The 18,451-nt window shown below is 34.6% G+C and overlaps 1 protein-coding gene across 2 annotated transcripts in view; it reads right to left on the bottom strand.

Moving 5' to 3' along the window:
• LOC127555577 (histone-arginine methyltransferase CARM1-like) overlaps positions 1-18,451 on the bottom strand; it is a 242,669-nt gene that overhangs the window by 124,337 nt on the left and 99,881 nt on the right. The window lies entirely within an intron of this gene.

The following is an 18,451-nucleotide window of genomic DNA, read 5'->3' as shown; positions in this document are numbered from 1 at the left end:
GCATGGGATAATTCCATTCATTCTTAGGAAATATTCATTACTAATGACTACCACAAATAATAACATCTAACATTTACATAGTGATTACTATGTGCCAGGAACTATGCTAAGAGCTGTAAAAGTATTATCTCATTTTAATCCTCACAAAAAACCTGTAAAATAGGTGCTATTTTTATTCCCATTTTACAGATGAAGAAACTGAGGCAAACTGAGATTAAGTGTCTTGTCCAGAATTACCCAGGTAATAAGCATCTGAGACTAGATTTGGACTCCAGGTCTGGTGCTCCATCCACTGTGTCACCTAGCTACAGGTCAAAGTGGTTATTTTATATATAATTGTTGATTAATATGACCAACCTGGGGACTGAGGGATAGAAGATGAAGGTGGTCTCTATATGAGACCAGAATCTGAGCCTACTGAGATCTGGAACTCCACATGATTGACATCTTCAGAGATTATACTAGCCTCACGTGGCTGCTGTTCCCAATGACCATTTTAGACTTGTCCACATTTTGCAAAATTGGCTGATTTTGCAGCATCATTACTCTGATGGAGATGGTAATGTAAAGTCAAAAAGAAAGAAGGCAGGCAGCAGAGATGGAATAAGGGAGAAGCATATATTAGATTCAGATCAGTGGTCACCAAACTTTTGATTGTACAATCTTATCCATAAAATATTTCTTTTTTAATTTTATGAAAAGTATTTATTTGAATCTCAAATAACTAAGACAGGTGGTAGAATTTCAATTATCCCTCATTTTGCAAATGTGGAAACAGAGATTTTAAGTGACATTTTTAAGGTCCCAATTAAGAAGTGAGGTGGACTTGATTTGAGGCAAACGACTTAGAATGTTATCTAAGACCTTTACTAGATATATGATCCTGGAAATTTTTCTTCTCTCTCTTTATCAGTTTTCTCATCTTTAAAATAGGGATAATAATACCATCTATCTCCCAGACTGTCTGTGAAATAAAAATGAGATAAAATGCATAAAGTTCCTTTTATACTTTAAAGTAATCTATAAATGCTATTTTCTTGTTCATGTTCTTATTTGTGTTCTCATTTATTCTTGTTATTTATTGTTCTTGTTGTTGTTGCTAAATAAAATATTTCTGAGTATGCGTTCCAAATATGTGTATCTTTACTTATTTAAAAAAAAGGAGATAATAATGAAATAACATTTGACCCTAGAGTCGATAGAGAACCAACAAAGTTTACTGAGTAGGAGAGCAACCTGGTCAGACTATGTTAGGAAAATCACTCTGGCAACTGATTTAAAAAAGATAGTCTGGAGATAAGGAAACCGATTGGAAGGATACTGCAATAATTTAGATGAGAGGTGATAAAGGTATGAATTTGTTTGGGGGAAAGAGGTAGATTAAAACTATCATGGGAGTAGAAATGACATGAGCTGGCAATTGCTTGGATTTGTGGGGAGTGAGATTAACTGGAGAGATGGTAGTAACCTTAACAAGAATAGGAAATGTGAATTTGTATGTATTTGTAAGAATATGTGGTGCAATGAGACCATTCATATCACAATCACTCTATGCCTGTGCATTCTGGGAAACTCATCTTACTCAAAACAAAAAAGGAGTTTTGTGTGTATGGTTCTTACTTATTGGTCATGCTGCAAGCACAGAATGTCCTGTTTAGAGTGCCTGCTGCAGCACCTGGGGTGATCTGAGGGTGAGGGCAGGTAAGGGATAGGATGGACAATAATTTTTTCACTAGTACCTGTGCACCTGCTATTGTGGGCAATGGGATCTCAGGTTATAAGTGCCCTGAATGATTCAAAAGGTACTGGATTAGGAGGAGAGGATGGAGATTCTTAAAACAGAGGAAGGAGGCAGAGTGGGAGAGTATCAGATATTTAGGGTAATCATGAGTTGTGGTAATGTTGGCAATGACTCCCACAATTGTTTAGAGCTAAGGATAGTAGGATGAAATACATCTTTCAACTGATCTAGATAATCATAAGAAGCCAAGATGGAGAACTGGCTTTCTGTTCTTGTCCTTTCTTGGTCATGTAAGGAGCCAGAGGCAATCATTCTCGCTATAATCAAGCAGGGCATGAAGACTGCTCATCCATTTGTTAGCCCACCCCCCTAGTGTATATAATAGACTCCAAAGGCCTGCCTTCTAGTCTCAGGTCAGTCCCTTTCCTATGTGACTTTGAGCCAATTACTTCCTTGGCAAAAAAAAAAAAACCCAGCAAAATTAGATTGTATTACCAGTAAAGAAAAAATTTACCATATTGACCATATTTTCCCTCCTTCAATCATCACATTTACCTTAACAGTCTTGACTAATCATTTTTTGATTCTCCTCATTTTTCTAATAGAATAACCCTTTTTTTGTCCCTGGTTTTCCTTGCCAGCATCAGTTCCTCCTGAATTTTTAGCATTCAACACTATTTTTACAGAACCATGTCGTATATGAATTTTTTTACCTCCTTATTTCCACCTGTTTTAGTAGTCTTTTAAAGTCAGAGCTGGTCAATGAGTCTCCCAATACATATGGCTCTCTAGAGAAAGCACCTTTTCTTCTATTCTGAAATGCTTTTTTTTTTTTTTTACATAATTTTAAAATTTCCTTTTTGAGGGCTCTTTCATTCATCCTAGTCTTATTTTACTTCTGCTTTAGAATTTTAAGCCATATCAGGCTATATCTATTCTACCAATTCTGGAGGCAACTCAGTGGTGCAGCAGACTTGGAGTAAGAAAGAATGAGTTCAAATCCAACCTTATATACTGATTAGCTATGTGAGGTTGGGCAAGGCACTTAATCTCTCTGAAACTCAGTTTTTTCACCTGTAAAATGGGAATTATAATAGCACATACCTATCAGGATTGTTCTAAGGATCAAGTGAAATATATGTAAAGTGCTTAATACAGTGTCTGGTACATAATAAGTGCTTATTCCCTTCATTTTAAAAAATTATCACACATTTTAAGACATGTCACACCCTTATTTATAAGGATTGTAATAATTTCTACTTTAGCAAGCATTTGGCAACTTTAGCAACTAATCCTAGTTGATGAGAATCAAATCCACCCAAAATGTCAACAAATAAATAAAAATTTAATTCCTATTATATGCCAGTTGCCATCCCAAGTGCTGGGGATAGAAAAGAACAAATAGTCCCTGCCCTCAAGGGGCTCCCAATCTAATGAGGGAGAAAACGGGCAAACAACTTCATATTAACGAGACAGTACAAGACAAACAAGATAATCTCCCAGAGAAAGCAAATTCCTCATTTATTTCTCTATCTTCTGAAGCATCACGTCATCATCAAGGGAAGTCAAAGAATCATTAGCTGTTCTGCTTGGGTCAGAGAGAGAATTCCAGCAGATGTCTAGATAACTGAAAATTTACATTACAACTATATTATGCCTATCCATTAGCTGGTTATCTGTTCCCCAAATTAATCATCTATTTTCTTTTTCCATCCATGAAATGAAGTCTGAAGGGAAGAACAATAACAACCAAATGTCAGTAGAAGATAATCATCATTAAGTAATTTTCCTGCTATCTATTAAAATAATAGTTTTAATTTCACATGACAGAAATAATGAGATGGCAGATGGTAGAAAAACATTGCCCATTCTGATGATCATGCATTACATGGGTTAAATGTAAATGCCATTGTTTTCATTCCTGCTATTTTTTGCAAAACAGTTAAACTCCGAGTAGTGAAAAACATCTAAAATGACTCAAAACACTGAGACTACAAAGCAGTGTTATCACAAGCCTGAAAATACCATACACAAGTTGCCATAAATACTCAAACATTCACCATTGCTGACTGAGAACCAAAACTTATAATGGCAAGTGTAAAAGGCTTCCAGTGATCTAAATTCACATTCTAGGTCTGAGAAACTCCAAAATTTTCAAAAACTTTTTACTTTTTACTGAATTACTCCATCTTTGGCAGAGAAAAATACATCTAGAGGATACACTCAAGGAAGATGAGTGAGATTTAAGGACTATCCTAATACCTAGTATAATAAAGGATTAAGACTGACCAATGATAGCCCAGTTCTTATGAGCACTTGCAGTATGCTCTGACAAAAATCTCCCTCTGGACGTGCACCATTTGTTATCTCTTGCTGGCTCATCTCTTGAAGAAGAGAGTTAGAATTGTCAATGTTTACAGAAGGTATTAACCAGGACATTGAGCCATTCTTTGCTCCCCAGTTGTGTTCAAGGAAGAAGTCCTAAAAGACTTCAGGTAGACAGAGAAGTCTTGGGCCTTTACTTCCCTAACCAGGCCATTGCTATATGGTCTGTATGGATATGCTGTTGCATCTGTCTTGATTGTATATGTACTTTCCTGCACAGAGGTGGAATATTGGACCAAGCTGTTCAGTTCTGGTGAACTTGAAGACTAGGAAAATAAATTGGCAGAGGTCCAGGCACTATGTTCCATGACAAAATTTCTAGACAAGCAAGTCTAGTGAGGGAGGGGGGTAAAATCTAAAGCCACCTGCTTGATCTGGCACAGGAGTGGATTGAGGACAACCAAGAGGAAGAGAAAGTAACATAATGACTCATCCATCATCTAAGCCAAATTCAGAAAGTGAATTTGATGAGTCAAATGATTTATAAAACTGCTCTCCAATTCAGCAGTGTTTTTACTGGGCTTATATCCCAGAGAGATCTTAAAGGAGGGAAAGGGACCCACAAGTGCAAAATATGTTTGTGGCAGCCCTCTTTGTAGTGGCAAGAAACTGGAAACTAAGTGGATGCCCATTGGTGGGAGAATGGCTGAACAAGTTATGGTACATGAATGTTATGGAATATTATTTTTCTGTAAGAAATGACCAATTGGATGATTTCAGAGAGGCCTGGAGAGACTTACATGAACTGATGCTGAGTGAAATGAGCAGGACCAGAAGATCATTATATACAGCAACAACAAGATTATATGGTGATCAATTCTGATGGACATGGCTCTCTTCAACAATAAGATGATTCAGACCAGTTCCAATGATCTTGTGATGAAGAGAGCCATCTACACCCAGAAAGAAGACTGTGAGAACTGAGTGTGGTTCACAACCTAGTATTTTCACTCTTATTATTGTTGTTTGCTTCCATTTTATTTTCTTTCTCATTTTTTCTAGTTTGATTTGATTTTTTCCTGTGGAGCAAGATAACTGTATAAATATATATGCATATATTAGACAACCTATGTTTCTACCATGTTTAACATATATTGGATTATTTGCCATTTAGGGGAAGGGATTATTTGTCTTGTGGGGGAAGGCAGGGGAAAATTGGAATACAAGGTTTTTAGATGCCTGCTGTATGCTGAGCAGCACAAGGCCTGATAGGCCAGATGTGGTATCTGAGAGAAATAATGTATCTCTAGTACTGGCACATTAAGAAGCACTGAAGAACTATCCATGTATTATTTGAAAAAGAAAAAGTTTTAGTAAAAAAATGTAAAAACCCCTTGCTCTTCACAGTGATTAAGATAGTATATAGTACATATCATCCCAAAGTCTTGGAAAGACCTTGTTTATTCCTCTCTCTGTCCTTGCTATAATCTCTCAATAAATCTCCCCTAGAAAATGGCACAGTAGATAGAACTTTGGGATTGAAGTCAGAAGACCTGAGTTCAAATCAAGACTCAAACACTTTCTAAGTGTGTGACCTTGGGCAAGTCACAACCTCTGTATTTTCCATTTCTGCAAGTGTAAAATGGAGGTAACAATAGCATCTCTTATTCAAGGTCATTGTGAAGATCAACTAATATATGTAAAAACTCTTAGTGCAATGTCTGGCGCATAATAGGCACTATATAAATACTTATTCCCTTTTCTCCTTTGACATTAAATGATTACATGGTACAGGTGACACTACTGTTTGTCCTTCCTTCTCGAAAAGGACCATGACATCATGAAGATGATGCATGACATACAAGTGAATTGCATTCAAGTAAGAGAGGGCTGTGCAAAATCACCTGCCTCAATTTCCCCTCCAGAGTTATCTGGGTCCATTGGCCAGATATAGGTCAGGATGACTGCAAATGGCCTTGGATGCAGTGGGAGACCTCGGCCTTTTTAAGCTAAGATCTTTTCATTATATACCTCAATAACGATACTGTTTGAGGATGTATTCTGATGGAAGTGGATTTCTTCAACAAAGAGATCTAACTCAGTTTCAATTGATCAAGGATGGACAGAAGCAGCTACACCCAAAAAAAGAACACTGGGAGATGAATATAAACTGCTTGCATTTTTGTTTTTCTTTCCGGGTTATTTATACCTTCTGAATCCAATTCTCCCTGTGCAACAAGAGAACTGTTCGGTTATGCACACATATATTGTATCTAGGATATACTGTAACCTATTTAACATGTAAAGGACTGCTTGCCATCTGGGGGAAGGGGTGGAGGGAGGGAAGGGAAAAATCGGAACAGAACAGAGTGCAAGGGATAATGCTGTAAAAAATTACCCTGGCATACATTCTGTCAAAAAAAAAAGTTATTTAAAAAAATAATAAGCTAAGATCTTCAAGAGATCTCAGTTTGACGGAGGCTACACCCATTCAATGATTAAGACTAGGTAGCAATTGAGGCAAAGAATCTCCTCTTTCACCTAGTCCAAAAAATCTAAGTAAATAAATAAAGCTGGGAGGGAAAGACCCTCAGAGTTTCTGGCCAAAGCAGAAATTATTGCTATTTACATTCAATCATTGCTGTTTAATACTAGGGAGGACACACCAGAATGGAGATTCAAACTGATGGCATTGGAGAATCATCCCACCCTTCAGGAATATACTTAGAGCCCTGAGGATGAGATAGATCCATTCTCAGGGACTAAATCCACTTGTGAGAATGGATTTTGGAATACAGATTCCCAAAATTTGTGAAAGAATACAATATTGTATTGTATTCAATACAATAAAGGGACAATTGTATTGAATTTGATTTCACACTGCCTTTAATGTTATTATAATCTAGTTAGATTAGCCCATTTTGTTGACAGAGTCACAGGTTTCACATTCTGGTAATGGTGAGGGGAGTGGGGGAAGTGATTATCAGAGTAAAGTTCTGAGTTTTCCCCTAATTCTTCTCAGTGCTACTGCAGGTGGCTTTGATCACTGTACCTTAGGGCAAAATATCTCATGGTAGATAGTCAAATAACAATTTATTCAGTGCTTCTTATGTGCCAGCACTTTCCTAAGTACTAGAGATATATTATTTCTCTCAGATACCACATCTGGCCTATGATCAGGCCTTGTGCTGCTCAGCATACAGCAGGCATCTAAAAGCAGATCTAATTAGTAATAAATCCTGTAGATTCGGCCTCCTAAGTGCAAACTTGACCCTCAGTACCAATCTTGATATATGATATTGGGTAATACTACATATGAAAGGCTTTTTTTTAAAAAACACATTCTCCTCCCCTGCACCAGCAACTATTATGATCATTCCATTGGGTTAGTAAATGAATCAAATGAAGTAGGATGAAATATAGCAAATACATAAAAATGTAAGAATTATTTATTATTGGAAGATGGGGTTACTAATAATATAAATCACAGATATAAAATCATTAAAACTTGAGTGGACTTGGGCATTATTTATCATCCCTCCCCCCATCATATGAGATAATTCAGGTTAGAGAGGTGACATGGCTTGATGATTGCAGTGATTCCAATGAGCAAAAGGCCATCTTTTTAATACCAGCATTTCTCAGTGCTGCTACATGTCTGTGAATTATAAAACATCACTGTCTCAGAAATATCACATTTGCAGGTGACCCTAAGGGCAATGGAAATATGCATCGTGGGTATAAGCAGACTGTATTATTTTATCAACAGTGACTGGAATGCCAAGATGTGGCACAAAATACATTGTCAGGGACACATACAACAGGAAAAGGAGGCAGATCAATCATGGAGAAACAATGGGAGACAGAACATGACTAGACTGAAGACTTGTATATATGCACCCTTGCAGTAAGAATGAGGGGAAAGCCTATGGTACATTAAATATAGAATATAACAAAAATCATAGCTGGCTCTTGCTTCATATACACATCATCTCTTTTGAAGCCTCATAGAAAGACAAAGTCCATAATTATTTAGAATAGGAAGAGATAGAGGGACTGTGTTCTGCATTAGTAGATGATATGCCCAAAGCTAATAGATGCATCAACATATTCAAATAAGGAATCAGCAGGTTAATATTTGTGTTTTCTACATTTCTTACTTTCCACTACTAGTAGCGGAAAAATATCTAAATTCTACTTAAAATACAAGCAAAGCAAGATTATGATTGCTGTTATAAAGCAGTTTTTTGAATTGTAAGTTTTATTTAATAACAAACAAACAAACATTGATAGAGAACTTTCATTCAGATTGCTAAATAAATTGTGATATATAATTGTAATGGAATACTATTATGCTATAAACAAATGATGAAAAAGCCAGTTTCAGAAAAAAACTTGGGAAGATCTATATGAATTGATGTAGAGTGAAGAAAGCAGAATCAGGTGATTATTGTACACAGTAACAACAATACTGTAACAATGATCAATTGTGAAAAATTTAGCTTCCCTGATCAAAACAATGATCCAAGACAATTCTGAAGGATTCATGATGAAAAATTCTGCCTCTAGAAATAGAACCGATTAACTGAGTACAAATTTTATGATATTTTTACTTTTTAAATTTTACTTGCTTTTTTGTGGCAACGTGGCTAATATGGAAATATGTTTTGAATGGTTTCAAATGTATAATTGATATTATATTGCTTGTCTTTTCAATGGGTTGGGGAGAGACTAGAGGGAAAGAGAGAATTTAAAACTCAAAATTTAAAAAAAAGTTAAAAATAAAATTTTTTTTAAAAGAACTTGCATTTGGAAAATTTTGAAATGCTTGGAGCATGCTACATTTCCTTTTAAATTCATAGATTTTGCTAAAAATCATTTGAAGTAATCAATCATACCTATGATGAGAACAAAAAAAGACTATAAAAGATGATGACTAAGTAACTCAATCCACAAATGCTTTTAGATAGCCTCCATCTAACTAAACTTCAAAGTTTAGTTTAACTAAACTTCAAAGTTTAGTTTAACTAAATTTCAAAGTTTAGTTGAAACATGATGTTTGGACTTGAGGATATTACAGTCTAGGAGGAATAGAAGACAAAACCTCATCACTGTAATACATAATATGTGTGTGTGTGTGTGTGTGTGTGTGTGTGTGTGTATATATATATATATATATTATCCATTAGACAGGGAACAAACTGGATATCCACTGATTGAGAAATGTGGGGACAAATTTTGGAATATGAATGTAGTAGAATATTATTGTACTTTAAGAAATGATGAAATATGAAGAATTTAGAGAAATATTAGACTTCTTTGATCTAATTTTGGGTTCTTAAGAACTAGAAGAATAATATGTATAATATATATAATGATTACAATCATACAAATGAAAACATTAAAAAAGCAACCAAACTCAAATTAAATTCAAAGAAATCAATTTTGGATTCAATGCTGGAAACAGATGATAAGAATTCTTGGAGAGAAGCATACTACAATTTCCCTCTCTTAGAAATATTAATAGCTTTTGTCTTTATATTGCCTTCATTTCCAGATATATCTTTCCCAAACCCAGAGACCATTGCTTATAAAATAAAATAAAATAAGAGGACTATAAAAAACAGTTCAACAAACTAACCAATATTAACGATTGAGTCTGACAGTATAAGTAATATTTCATATCTGTAGTCCCTCACATGTGCAAAGAAGGACAGAAGGAAAGTATATTTTCTTCTTTCTTCTTCAGGACCAGACTTAATCATTACATGTTATCCAATGTTCAATTTTAGCATTTTTGTTTTCTTTCCATTCATATTACAGTAGGAACTGTATATAATTTTTTCCCGCTTATGTTTTCTTGAATCTGTAACAGTTCACATAAGATTTTCTCTGATTCAGTTTTTTTAATATTCATCATTTCCTATAGTACCATAACATTCCATTACATTTATGCTATGCAGTCAGTTCCCAAGTATTGGACGTTGATTTTATTTCCAGTTCTTTTTTTTAAAAAGCATCTTGTGACATGTAAGGCCTTTCTTTGCTCTTGGAGTATACATCTAGAATTACAAATTCTGGTTCAAAGAGTATGGGCCACATCAATTGGGAATGACTGAACAAGTTGTGGTATGTGAAGGTAATGGAATATTATTATTCTATAAAAAACGATGAACAAACTGATTTTACAAAGGCCTGGAAAGATTTATATGAACTGATACCGAGTAAAACAAGCAGAACCAGAAATACATTGTATACAGTAACAGCAAGAATGTGCAATGATCAACTATGAAAGATGTGGTTCTTCTCAGTGGTTCAGTGATCCAAGGCAATCCCACTAGACTTTGGATAGGAAATGTCACTAGCATCCAGAAAAATAACTAAGGAGACTGAAGGTAAATCAACCACATGCTATGTTCACTTCTTTTTTTCCCTTTTTTAAAAAAAATCTCTCCCATGGTTTTTTCCGTTTTGCTCTGATTTTTCTCACCCAACATGATTCATAAAGCATTGTGTATTAAAATTAAATAAATTTGCTACAAATAAACCAAACAGTATAAGCCATCCCAGGGTCTGATACAGATAAAATTTTATGAAACATGCTATTTTTCATTTAATCCAAACTAAAAGACAAAGCTTTACTGACACTGGGCTCAATCTATTCCTTTGTCCATTCACTAATTCATACAATATTTATCAAAAGATGCTTATATGTACCACAATGTGCCAAGCCTTGGGGAAAATATAAAATTTAGGTAAGAAATGGGCTTTGCTATTATGGAACATGAGCTATGTTAACAGATACCACTGGCACCTCTCCATCTCTTTCCCCTTCTCTGCACTCCTGATAATTCCTATCCAGGAGCCATTAGTCAAATGTTCTAAACTCAAGATGATGAGAATCTTAGGTCACATTTATGTTATCACTTCATTCCCCTGTCATTCTTTGTGTTAAATGAGCTATTTCAGAGGAGGGGTTCCTCTCTTGTCCATACCTACCGCACATGGCCTACATACAGGTTATCTTATTATAAATAAATAATGTTTAATTTCCTAAAGAAAAGCCAGGGGGCTCCTTCTATGACTTTTTTTTTTATCTATGCCTTGCCTTTCAGACATTGTACACACATGGTCAGCATGACCCAGGTACTAGAAATTAGAAAGCACAGAACAGCCTGTTCACCAGTGAGGCATGACTTTTCCCTCTTAAAAACGATGCAGGACAGGCACTTTTCAAATATAGAGGCTTTAGAGTTATCATTTTTGCCCACATCTTTCCTTGTTAGGATAAGTAAATATACGCAATGGAAAACAGATTTAGTCATACTAGAGGTGAACTTAACAGATTGGAAAGCAGAGGAGGAAAAAAAAAATCCCGTAACTCTCAAGTACTAAGCAGAGAGAGTCCTGGAGTCAATCAGGCAACAAGAATTTAGTAAATACTTAGTGAGTAACAAAGCACTATGAGAAGCACTTATTAGATAATAAGATTGAGAGAGGAAGGGGAAGGGGTCCTCATTTTTGCGTTTCTTTGACCCATGGCTCTTTGTTAATCTCCCAACATAGAATTATTCATTCAGGTATCCAATTCTATTCATATAATGTCTCTTAAATATATCCATCTTTTTTTTTCATTCCTCACTGCTGCTACTCTATTTCAGGCTCATTATTATTATTTTATTTTATTATAGCTTTTTATTTACAAAATATATGAACGGGAAATTTTTCAACATTGACCCTTACAAAAACTTTTGTTTCAACTTTTCCCCTCCTTCCCCACTAGATGGCAGGTAGTCCAATACATGTTAAATATGTTAAAGTATATGTTGAACACAATATATGTATACATATTTGTATAGTCATCTTGCTGCACAGGAAAAATTGGATCTAGAAAGAAAGAAAAAACCTGAGAAGGAAAACAAAAATGCAAGCAAACAATAACAGAAAGAGTAGAAATGCTATGTTGTGGTCCACACTCATTTCCCAGTGTTTTCTTTCTGGATGTAGATGACTCTGTTTATTACTGAACAACTGGAACTAGTTTGAATCATCTCATTGTTGAAAAGAGCCACGTCCATCAGAATTGTTCTTTGTATAGTGTTGTTGTTGCTGTGTATAATGATCTCCTGGTTCTGCTCATTTCACTCAGCATCAATTCATGTAAGTTTCTCCAGGCTTCTCTGAAATCATCCTGTCATTTCTTACAGAACAATAATATTCCATAACATTCATATATAACAATTGATTCAACCATTCTCCAATTGCCACTACAAAGAGGGCTGCCACGAACATTTTTGCACATGTGGGTCCCTTTCCCTCCTTTAAGATCTCTAGGATATAAGCCCAGTAGTAACACTGCTGGATCAAAGGGTATGTACAGTTTGATAACTTCTGGAGCATAGTTCCAGATTGCTCTCCAGAATGGTTGGATATGTTCACAATTCCACCAACAATGTATCAGTATCCCAGTTTTCCCATCTCCACTCCAACATTTGTCATTATCTTTTCTTTTCATCTTAGCCAATCTGAGAGATGTGTAGTGGTATCTCAGAGTTTTTTATTTTGCATTTCTTTTATCAATAGTGATTTGAGGTACCTTTTCATATGATAGAAATAGTTTCAATTTCTTCATCTGAAAATTATCTATACATATCCTTTGACCATTTATCAATTGGAGAATAGCTTGATTTCTCATAAATTTGAGTCAATTCTCTATATATTTTGAAAATGAGCAGGCTCATTATTAATTCTCACTTGGGTTATTATTACAATAACCTTCTAACTGGTTTTCCACTATCTAGTTTCTTTAGTATACAATTAAATTTACATACTTCTAGTTATCTTCTGAAACATTGTTCCCATCATATTACTTTAATTGTCACACATTATCATTTGGTGAAAAAAACTTAAGTGCATAACTGTGGTCTCTAACCAGGTATTATTAATATTTTTCTGCTCATGAACCCCTTTGACAGTCTGGTGAATCCTGAGTCCTTTCTCAGAATAAGCTTTTTAATTGAATAAAATAAAACTTTAAGTTTATAAAGGAAACTAAGTATATTGAAATAGTTATATATTATCTGTATATAGAGATAAATATACATACATGCATACATATATGTATATGCCTGTATATATCTACTTCTTTATCTATCTTATTTGCCAATACCAAATTAAGAAGCCCAGATCTAAGCAAGTATATCTAAGTAGGAATATGCTTTTCACAACTATTCAGGGAGAGAAGTGTAAGAATAAAGCTGGAAATACAGATAGAACAGGAGGCAATGGAGTTAAAATCAGGAACTCTAGAGGAGCCCTTTCCTATTGTTCCTGGAGAACCAAGTTCCCTGGCAGTCTTAAGTTGTCAGACCTTGACAAAATAAATAACTGACACTGAAAAGTTCCTTGGCATAAGGATTAGCCATCTGAAAGAGTGAGATAATATAAGAAATCTTCTCCAGGATTTGAATGTTCTTGCTTCTTTTAGTTTTTCTTCAACTGTGAACATTACATTATGTTTATAGCATTTCATATCAATATGCATTTCTTTTCTAAGTTATCTGTTTATATCTTCTGGTTGGTGAATATGTCAAATTCAAAAAAAGCCTTTCTGCTCTGCTCTACCATTGTGGTATTAATTTGTTCTTCATTCTCTAGAAGCTTTATTATTTTTTTAAAGAAAAAATCATTTTACTTATAAATTTTTAGAATTCAAGAGTGCCCTTGGTACAATTTGTTAAAAGAAGATACTTTTAATATAGAAACCATTTTGAACTTTTAGATGGAAAATGAATATATACATGTAGAGAATTACTGGAGTGAAAGAATAACTAGCATGATACAATAGAGAAGCAGAAAAATAACAGTGAATATACAATCTGAAATCATGTTAAGATGGCTCACAACATCCATGAGTAGCCTATTAGATGAGGCTAAATAATTGAATACCACACGTCCTCTCCTCTCTACTCCCCATCAGAGCATAAGGTTCAGTGCAAAGTGGGTGAGAGATCGATACATTCTGGTGACTAAAAATATTTACTTTATCATATATACTGTAATACACTGTAAATAATTGTTCTGTAAATAATTGACTGGCTATTCTAGGAGGAAAAAAGTTATTATCTTTAGAATAAGGACCTCATAAGTAAAAGGTTCTCAATAATTTATAAAAATAGACACTAAAGCTCCCTACCCACTCTTTTAAAAGCAAGGATGTGAATTAGAGCAATTCTCTGGTTTGGATTATGGCCAATATGGCTCTTCCCTGCCCTTACCCTGTCAACTATCTTAGAAAGTTTTAAAGTCACATCACCAATTTTTATTTTTACTGGAGAAGAGAATTTTGGATGGTGCTTTCTCTTTCCTCCTCAAAACCATCTTCCCAAAGGGAATAATTAAGTTGAATGGAGCACATCTATATTCCTGGGCAAACTTGAACAAGGCACATCATCTTTAGTAAAACCTCTAAATATCCTGATTTTAATATCTTCCCGAGTTCTGCCCTTAAATGTTGTCTTAAAATGGTTCATTTGGGAATGACTGAACAAATTATGATACACAAATGTTACAGAAAATTATGTTACAAGTAATGAAGAAAAAAAAGTCTCTGAAATACAGAAAGACAAATTAACTTATATACAGTTAAGAAAACAGAACCAGAAGAACAATGATTATAACAATGAAAATGTATATGAAGACAACATTGACAGATGATAGAATTGGCATTAAGTGACCAATGTTGACTCCAGAAGAATGATGTTAAAATATTCTTTTTGTCAGAAAAGTGAGGAGCTATAGAGATGTGGAACAATTCCTGCTTGGTTAACTGAGCTTGTACTTGCTGGATTGAATGGTTTTGCTTGAATATCTTATACAATTTTAATTCTTTAGAGAGAGGGAACCATAAAGGAACTAATGGGAAGCAATTATAATATAAGGATATGAATCAGACTTGTAATTTTACTGGGATAGAGAATACCTAGGTGAGGAAATTCCCTCTACCAATGAACTTCTTTCAAATTTATAATCTTAGAGTTGCCTTAAGAAACACAAAAGATTTACCTAGGGATATAACAAGGTATATGTCAGAAATGAGACTTTAATCCAAACCTTCTTGGCTATGAAGTTTGCTCTCATCTCCCACACTATTCTATTTCTCAATTTTGGCCTTAAAACAACAACAAAAAATCATATCAAAATATATTGTCATGGAAGAGATGCTGGTCTTTTTAGAAAAAAACTTTATTTTACTAGTGGTAAGAACTATAAATTGTGATGACTCAAATACCAGGAGCAAGTTTTTGGTCACTAATATAACCAGTGCATCAAATGACTAGTAATTCAAATAACAGTCAAATCCCTATTTATTTGAGGTGGGGATGATTTTTTTCTTCCCTCAAGAAGTTTCAAATACTGAAGAATATATGGAATCCTATCTATGTTCAAGTACCAATTAGTGCTATTAGTGTTATATGAGAAAAGACTAGAATATAGCAGAAAGAATCCTATAAAGGAAGAGAGTCTATTAGTTAGAAATCAGAACTGCCATACTTAAAGAGTACAGTGTTAGTTGATGGGCATACTAATGACTTTGAGGAATAAATATATGCTGAAGCTAACCAATATCCCTTTATCAAGAAACATTTGTGTTCAGGAAGCTTAGTAACTATTAAGTGCCTTAAGAATTATCAAAGAGGACTCATTTTCAACCAATTTAATGTTGTATCAACCTAGCTTACACAATATTTCCAAAAAGTACTTTGATCTCATTGCTGTACTTTTTGTTCATGTTGTACAATTCCCATTTTCCCCAACATAGAACTCTCTGCCTCTCCAAATTAAATTCATCCTTCAAGTTAAGTCAAATTTCCATTTATCCATAAAGCCTTTCCTAATGTCTTCCTCCTCTTCATTCTTTGGACACTTATTGTTTGTACTGTTCATAATGATATTTGTCCAATGGAGGCTCACAATGCTACTTAATTTTTTCACATGTGGCTGTTTTGCTACAAGGGATTGCATTTTAAACCCTTTTATATGCCCCAATAGCACTCAGTGCAATGTTATAAACAACGCAAGTGTTCAAAAGACATGAATTTCTTTCCTTTAATAAATTCAACTAAATTTATTTTATTCATGGCAATGAAAACTGACAACATGGCACAGTCAATAGAGTTCTGGACTCGAATTCTGGATTCAAATCCTGCCATGAATACCTACTAGCTATGTGATCTTGAATAAATCATCTAGTCTTGCTAATCCATGACCAATTCCCCAAGCTTATTGAGTTAAGGCTTTGTGTTGGTAAAAGTAGCTCTTATGCTGATAAAATCATGGGTCCTGGACATGTGACTGACCATTAATGTTATACTTTTCTATAGCATTTTAAGGCTTGCTAAATCTCATTCTTATAATGACTATGAGAAAAATGACCTTGGTTATATTATCTCATTCTACAGATCAGAGAGATAAAGGGATATGCCAAAGATCATAATAAATTCAAGGACCATAGAATGTCAGGGTTTTCATAGGATCAGTGACCTAAAGCTGTAACAGACCTCACAAGTCACCTAGTCTAATCTGCTAATTTGCAGTTGAGAAATTGAGGTCAAGAGGATAAGGGTCTTTCTAAAAGGTAGATAAATGCTACCAGTGGAATTTAAACCCAGATCCTTTAATTCCAGGGTCAGTGTATTTTGCACTGTGCTCTGCTGCCTTATGTCTTTCCATTCCATGCTAGAAAATAGAATTGAGTGGTCCCTTCAATGAGGAAAACACAAGAGGACTACAATACATGGAATACATCTGTTAAAGGTGAATAAGTGATCTACTTGTAAAAGTCACTATCATCTGCATTTATCTAATGGGGAAAAATAAATATTGCATGTTTGTAATTATACCTACAGGTTCAGCAATAAAATGTTCCAAATTTTCATAGGATTTAGAGCTCTGAGGAAGTTCTAAAGATAATTTAAATCCTATTCACATTACCTTTCTCCTCCATTAAAAAAAATTTTTTTTTTTGCCGATTCTACATGATTCCATGCTTCTAATACTCTCCTAATCTTCTCTATCCATTATGACTACCACTCCCCATACTTCTGATCTTCCCTGCATCCTCAACCCTTGGAGTTTTCCATATCTATTTTTAAAAACTCTCTTATTCTGTTTCTTATACTCTTTGTGCCTTCTTTTTGATGAATTAGTTACTAGGATAAACTAATGCATTGCAACATAGTTTATGCACTCTAGAGAGCTGGCATGGCATTTTACAAATGGCAACGGATTTAGAAGTTCAAAGATCTGAGTTAAAATCCTAACTTAGACCTTTATGAGCAGCTTGACCCTGAATAGTAGTCAAGTAAAATAAGGCTAATAATCTACTCTTTTCTTGATTTTCTGAGGAAATACACTTTGTAACTATTAAAGCTCTGTGGAAATGTGAGTTATTTTTATTTGCAGTGCAGTAGACAGGAGAAAAGACTGAACTAGGGGCAGGAGTCCCTCATTTCTCTCATTTCTGAAATGAAAGGAAGCAGCAGAGGGCAGTGGAAAGAGCTTTGAACTTGCATAGAAGCTGAGCTTTTTTCTTTTCTTCTCAGCTTTGCCTATTACTATCTTTATGATTCTGGCCAACTGTGCTTTTCTGGCTCAATTTACTTATCTGTAAAATGAGAAAATTGGATTTCTATATTGATCTCTATGGTCACTTTCAACCAAGAGCTATGATCCCATGACTGACTACCAAAGGAAACTTAAGCAAGACACTAAATTCTTCTGGGTTTTCTCATTTTAGAACTAAAGGAGGTTGGAATAAAAAAAATTAATGCTAAAACTTTTTAGTTTTTGATAAGATAAGATCTTAAGTAAGTTGTGTGCATGCAGATTGGTCAAATAGCTGGTTGGGTCAGAAATGAATGGATGGACTTAATAAACAGTCATTCATTAATAATTTTATTTCAATTCTTAAAGGAATGTGTAGTGAAGTGCCACAGGAGTATGTCCACTGGATCTTAGCTGTTTAATATTTTTAGCAATCTCTTAGCTAAATTAAAAAATAAATCAAATTTGCACATGTCATATTGTAAGAGTAACCAATACACTGGATAACAGCTTGAAAAAGATCTTGATTGGCTAGAATATTGGGCTAAACTAATAAAATTAAATCCAATCAGAATAAATATAAAATCTTAAACTTAGGTTCAAAAAGTCAATTTCATCTGGACAAGATAAGGAGTTGTTAGACAGCAGTCACTGAAAAGTGGTGCATGTCTAGATGGATAACCATGTGGTAAGGATGTTTTCTAGGAGGTTTTGTTCAGGATTGGGTTGGACTAACTGCCTCAAAAATACTTTCTCTCTTTGTAATTTGGTAAGTCTGTA

This window comes from Antechinus flavipes, chromosome 1 (genome assembly GCF_016432865.1).
Source record: "Antechinus flavipes isolate AdamAnt ecotype Samford, QLD, Australia chromosome 1, AdamAnt_v2, whole genome shotgun sequence".
Taxonomy (NCBI): Eukaryota; Metazoa; Chordata; class Mammalia; order Dasyuromorphia; family Dasyuridae; genus Antechinus; species Antechinus flavipes.
Note: the sequence above shows the minus strand (reverse complement) of the source record. Positions and strands in the feature narration are given on the sequence as shown.